The sequence below is a fragment of the Peromyscus eremicus genome, chromosome 5 (genome assembly GCF_949786415.1).
Source record: "Peromyscus eremicus chromosome 5, PerEre_H2_v1, whole genome shotgun sequence".
Taxonomy (NCBI): Eukaryota; Metazoa; Chordata; class Mammalia; order Rodentia; family Cricetidae; genus Peromyscus; species Peromyscus eremicus.
This window is the reverse complement of record NC_081420.1, coordinates 135967950-135973949: the sequence shown is the minus strand read 5'-3', so window position 1 is coordinate 135973949 and position 6000 is coordinate 135967950. Positions and strand designations below refer to the sequence as shown.

Sequence of the window (6000 nt, the reverse complement as noted above, 5' to 3'; positions counted from 1 at the left end):
GTAACCGTGCAAATGGGAAGCTGCGTTTTTGACCACTGTTTGCAACAGGGCCGGGACTTTAGGACGGCCCCGGATCTGGGTAGCAGAGGCTAAGCACTGTCAGCTGTCACTGGTATACGGACCTGATTGCCACGTGCCAAAGAGACACGGGGGGGGGGGGGGGGAGGCAAGTCGCTGGCCGATCCGCAGGAAACCAAGCTCATTTGCATTCATCTGAACGAACGGCCGGGGTCTAGCGCCTTTCACATTTTCCAGCGGGATGCGAGCGCCCTCTTCTGTCCACTGTGCCGCACTGCAAGGGCACTTGCTCCGCCCCATAGGGAGGACCAGGCATCGGCTGACACTCGGCACGCATGCGCACACAGAGAATCTTACAAAGACGTTTGACTAGAAACGTCTTCTACAGTTGTCAGGATGGCCGAGCGGTCTAAGGCGCTGCGTTCAGGTCGCAGTCTCCCCTGGAGGCGTGGGTTCGAATCCCACTTCTGACAAATTGCTGTTTTCTTGCTCACGGTTCATTGTAAATAAACTAAGGCGGTAGCCGCTGACGAACTTTTCATAATAGTCTCGTCTCCGTCTTTTTAAATGCCACCGTCTACTTTTTAAACCATCTTCTTCCTAATATGTATTTCTCTGAAACTGTAAACCGAATGCAGGAGAGAGAGGGAAAAATATTGATAATTCCCACCCTGGCCCGACCAGCGGAAGTCCCGTTTTCAAATTTGCTTTCGAGTTTCAGAGGATTATGGGCAAAAATGGAGATATTGTCAGAAGTGGGATTCGAACCCACGCCTCCAGGGGAGACTGCGACCTGAACGCAGCGCCTTAGACCGCTCGGCCATCCTGACATACCCTACTGGGTCTTTCATGTACACTTTAGTTGTTGGCACTCCGTGACACTAGGCCGCCCCCTACTTCCCTACTCCTGCTCGCCTCCACACTGCGGTCCTCATGCCCGGCCAGCGTCTCTCCCGCTCTGGGTGACTTCTACCGTCCCGTCCACCCAGGGTTAAAAATCACCGGTAGTAGCAGGGCGCGGTGACCCTCACCTGTAGTTCCAGCACGCAGTGAGCTAACGCAGAAGAATCGCCTCGGGTTCCACCAGCTCCACACCAGCCTGGGCTACGGAGTAGACTCCGTCTCAAAAAACCAAAAAACTAAATAAACAACAACAGCAACAACACACACACACACACACACACACACACACACGTGTGGTTGTTTTCACTGGAAACAACACGGAAAACCCATTTCTCTTACACTCTATAGAGAATAGACGTAAACACGAGGACGAGCTACCGTGGCTGAATTCCAGGCGACACCTGGCCCCGGGCCACAGGGTGCGGCCGCTGCTCAGCAGGGCGGCGGGGCTGAGGGTGGCCAGCAGCGGGGGATGCTTCTGAGCAACTGGAGAACTTAAGAGAACTGTCATCTGCCCTCAAACCCTCCGAGACCAAAGCAGTGAAGGTGTCCTCAGTCCTTCCTGCCGGTCGACCTGGGGCCCCGACCTGCGGAGGCACGGTCTGGAAGAGAGTTTGAGGGTAAGGCAACAGGGCATCTGAGTAGACGGCCGGCCCGGCGGCCAGCAGCATTCACGACCAAGCTGGACAGTCACCCAGCGGAGGTGTTACTGCTGCTGTAACAAAGGACTACAAACCCAGCAGTCGGAAACGACACGGTTTGCTTGCTCGTTTGTGTAGCTGCTTGGTTGGTTGCCTTTTCACCAGGATCTTGCTCCCTAGCTTGGATTAGCCTGGACCTACCTCACTATCCTCCTGCCTCAGACTTCTGAATGCTGCGACTATAAACAGGCACATAAGCCACCAAGCCTGGTTTAGTCTTAATTTTTTTCAAGGAAACACCACCACCGTCACCTCCTTGCTGTTTCCTACCACCAGTGAACAAGAACTCCTACTTCATATTCTTCCGACTTTGGTGTTTGTGGATTTTTGTTGTTTTGTTTTTGATTCTGTTGTGTGTGTGTGTGTGTGTGTGTGTGTGTGTGTGTGTGTGTGATTTTATTTTTTTTTGTTTCTTTGTTTTTTTTTTTTTTTTTTTTAAACACGGTCTCACATAGCCCAGGATGACCTCAAAATCAAATCAAAATGCAGTCGATGATGACCTTGAATTCCTGATCCTTGGATTTCTGATCCTCCTGCCTCCACCCACTGAGGGAACTGAAGACGAGCCCCGGCACCAGGGCTGCATGCCTGCTAGACAAACATTTCATCAACTTGGCTGCATCCTTCTCCTGTGAATACATTACTGTTTTTTTTTTTTCTATTTTTAGTTGTAAATGGATGTTCATGTTTAAAATATTCAAGGTGTGATGGTGCATGCCATCCTTGCACTTGGGATACTGAAGCAGGAGGATTGAAATTTCTGGGCCACCTGGGCTACATAAGGAAACCTTGTCTCCCCCAAAAAAGTAACCTGAATTGTTTCTCAGTTTAAAATGTCAAGCAATAGGGCAGCTGTGATGGCACATACCCATAATTCTAGCCGTGGAGAGGTGAAGAAAGGAGGATCCCGAGTTCAAGGTTATCCTCAGTTACATAGTGAGTTTAAGGTTAACCTGGGCTACACAAGACCTTGTCTTTAAAAAAAAAAAAAAAAAAAATCTTGGCAGCAGCCTGGCAGTCAGTGCCAGCCTGTGGCAGGGTGAGGAAAAGACCAGCCACCCACCCCAACGGGCTACCATGCCAGCAAAGGGAGTGAAGCGCCTCTCGGTATTTCCCTCCCCTGGAGGTGTGGGTTCGAATCCCACTTCTGACAAATTGCTGTTTTCTTGCTCACGGTTCACTGTAAATAAACTAAGGCGGTAGCCGCTGACGAACTTTTCATAATAGTCTCGTCTCCGTCTTTTTAAACGCCATCGTCTACTTTTTAAACCATCTTCTTCCTAATATGTATTTCTTTGAAACTGTAAACCGAATGCAGGAGAGAGAGGGAAAAATATTGATAATTCCCACCCTGGCCCGACCAGTGGAAATCCCGTTTTCAAATTTGCTTTCGAGTTTCAGAGAGGATTATAGGCAAAAGTGGAGATACTGTCAGAAGTGGGATTCGAACCCACGCCTGGCTCTGCCTCCCGAGTGCTGGGATTAAAGTCATGTGCCACCACCGCCAGACTCGGGAGCTGAGTTTAATACCCAGAGCCTGTGTACAGCTGAGCTCAGTCGCGATCCCAGTGTCCCTGCAGTGAGCTGGGAGGAGAGACAGGAGAATTCCCAGACGCTTTGGGGCCTGCTAGCCTAGAACACTCCGCAGCCTCAGAACCTTAAGGTGGAAGGCTAGACCAAACACCAGAGGCTCTCCTCTTACCTCCGCACACGTGCTGTGCCATGTGATCGATCGTGAACACACACACACACACACACACACACACACGCACGCACGCACGCACGCACGCACGCACGCACGCAAACACAAGCAGCTAAGAGCACTGGTTGCTCTTGCAGAGGATCTGGGTTTGAGTCCCAGGACTCTCATGCCAGCTCACAACCCTCTGGAATTCTAGTTCCTGGGGATCCAGTGCCCTCATCTGGCCGCCTCAGGCACTACATGCATGTGGCACACCGACAAAACACACACACACAGAGAAAATAAATAATAATGGTTAAAAATGTTTCAATATGTAAAATAACCCCATTTTTGTTAAAGTAAACAAAAAGTTTTTACATAAACACACTCAGGTCTCTATATTTCTACATGCACACATCAGTGAAAACTTCTGTGAAAACACAGAAAAAGATCTGAGAAAATTCATCCAAGTTATAACAGACATTTATTAAAGGGCAGAGGTAGAGGCTGGCGGTGGTGGCCCTCATCTTTAATCCCAGCACTCGGGAGGCAGAGGCAGGAGGATCTCTGTGAGTTCGAGGCCAGCCTGGTCTACGGAGTGAGTTCCAGAACAGCCAGCACTGTTACACAGAGAAAGCCTATCTTGAAAAACCCAATTAGTTAATTAATTAATTAAGGGCAGAGTGAGCCTGCGGAGGGAGCTGTGACTGGCAACAAAACATGTGAATGAATGAATTAACTTTTAATTAATAATTAAACTGGAAGGAACACACCCCACAGCATCAGCACAAGAATGAGATAAATGTCAGTATGTGCGAACTGGAAACCAAGAAGCTCGCAGGAAGCGTCCTGTAAATGTCTTAGAATTGTTCATTAAAATAGTGTTACTATCCTTCGGTGACCTGTTTTGTATTATTTTTCCTCACAGCATCCCTCAACACTCTTCTTGTTTTCGTTGTGTGTGTCTGGTGTATAGTTCATACATGGGAGGGTGCAGGTGAACCCCCATATGGGGAGCCCAGAGCAGGACATCGGTTTCCCCTTCCATTAAGACAGAATCGCGGGCTGGAGAGATGGCTCAGTGGTTAAGAGCACCGACTGCTCTTCCAGAGGTCCTGAGTTCAATTCCCAGCAACCACATGGTGGCTCACAACCATCTGTAATGAGATGTAGTGCCCTCTTCTGGCCTGCAGGGACACATGCAGGCAGAACACTGTATACATAATAAATAAATCTAAAGAAAAAAAAAAGAAAAAAAAAAAAAAGACAGAATCGCTCACTGAACCAGAAGCCTGTTTCTGGGATAGGCCAATGAGCTCTAGGGATCTGCCTGTCTCCAACCCCCCAGTGCTGGAGTCAGTCACCGAGGGCCATCCCAGCTTTTTACCTGGATGCGAGGGACTTGAATCCCAGTCCTCATGCTCGCACAGTGCTCTTACCCACTGAATCATAGTCCCAGCCCTTGTTGATTTTTTAAAGATAGTCTCTCTATTTTAATTAACAATTATTTAGGGTTTTGTTGTTGTTTTGAGTTTGTTTTTTGAGGATCTCTCTATGTAACACTGGCTGGCCTCCAACTCACTATGTAGACCAGGTTGGCCTCAAGCCCATAGAGGTCTACCTGCCTCGGCCGCCTGAGTGCTGGAATTAAAGGTATGGGCCACTATTCCTGGGCCTGTTGACATTTGGAGAAGGAAGAGCCTGTTGATATTTCTGAGATAAGGTCCTTCTGTATAGGCAGGCTGGCCTGGAACTTAGGTTGATGCCCCTGCCTCGATCTTTCAAGTAGTTGGGAAGACAGGCCTTTCATGACTAGGCCTGGCTCCTGGACTGCGGTCCATCTGCCCTGTGAAGAATCCCAGTGTCTCTCCGATCTTGACAGACCCAGAGTTTTGCCAGGGAGCACCCACCAATGCACGGGGTGAGCAGAGACCATCCCTGGAAAGAGGGTCAAGCTGACTCCCCACCCCGAGCTGTCTGTCTGTCCCTGCTGTATAGTCCGGCAATCCAGAGCTCTCATTGCATGAGTGTGGCTCTGGGGGGGCAGCTGGTTCCAGCCTCGCTCAGATCCCCTCCCACTGTTTCTGATGGGGGTGGCTGCAGTTGGCCCAGAGTGCCCCACGATGCCATTTGAAAGGAATGAAAGTGGGATTAACCAAAACGACAGAATGCAGACCAAAGGCAAAACAAAAACACACCACTGTTTTAGAATCTGCCTCGAAAACAATCCCCTCATTGTTCTCTGTGTCATAATAAAATGAGGAGCCCACCCAGCTTTGTTCTCGGCTTGGACTGGTCTCTGGGTTACAGTTTTGCAGTACTGAAATGCACTTTTTATTTTCAGGGTAGCTGCTTTAGATGGCATGTGTGCGTGTGCGTGTGTGCGCGTGTGCGTGCGTGCGTGTGCGTGCGTGTGCGTGCGTGTGTGTGCGTGTGTGTGCGTGTGCGTGCGTGTGTGCGTGTGCGTGCGTGTGCGTGTGTGCGCGTGTGTGTGTGTGCATGTGTGTGTTAGCGCGCGCCCAAGGGTCCCAGGTGCACTGGGGAGAAAGGTTTGAGTAGTAAAGGGTTAAGCCACCATCAATCAGACATTCTGTCAAAGAGCTTAAGCCCTCCTGTCTTGTCTTTTTGAAACAGGGTCTCACAGGCTTGCAGCACTGTGCCAGTTGAGGACCTTGCAGACATCGTTTCAGAGGGCTG

The 6000-nt window shown here is 49.8% G+C and overlaps 2 non-coding genes across 2 annotated transcripts; one reads left to right on the top strand and one right to left on the bottom strand.

Moving 5' to 3' along the window:
- Nucleotides 1-408: 408 nt before the first annotated feature.
- On the top strand, nt 409-491 carry Trnal-cag (transfer RNA leucine (anticodon CAG)). The gene has a single exon. It is a non-coding gene; the product is annotated as a tRNA-Leu (tRNA).
- Nucleotides 492-765: 274 nt separating this feature from the next.
- On the bottom strand, nt 766-848 carry Trnal-cag (transfer RNA leucine (anticodon CAG)). The gene has a single exon. It is a non-coding gene; the product is annotated as a tRNA-Leu (tRNA).
- Between the last annotated feature and the right edge of the window lie 5152 nt (nt 849-6000).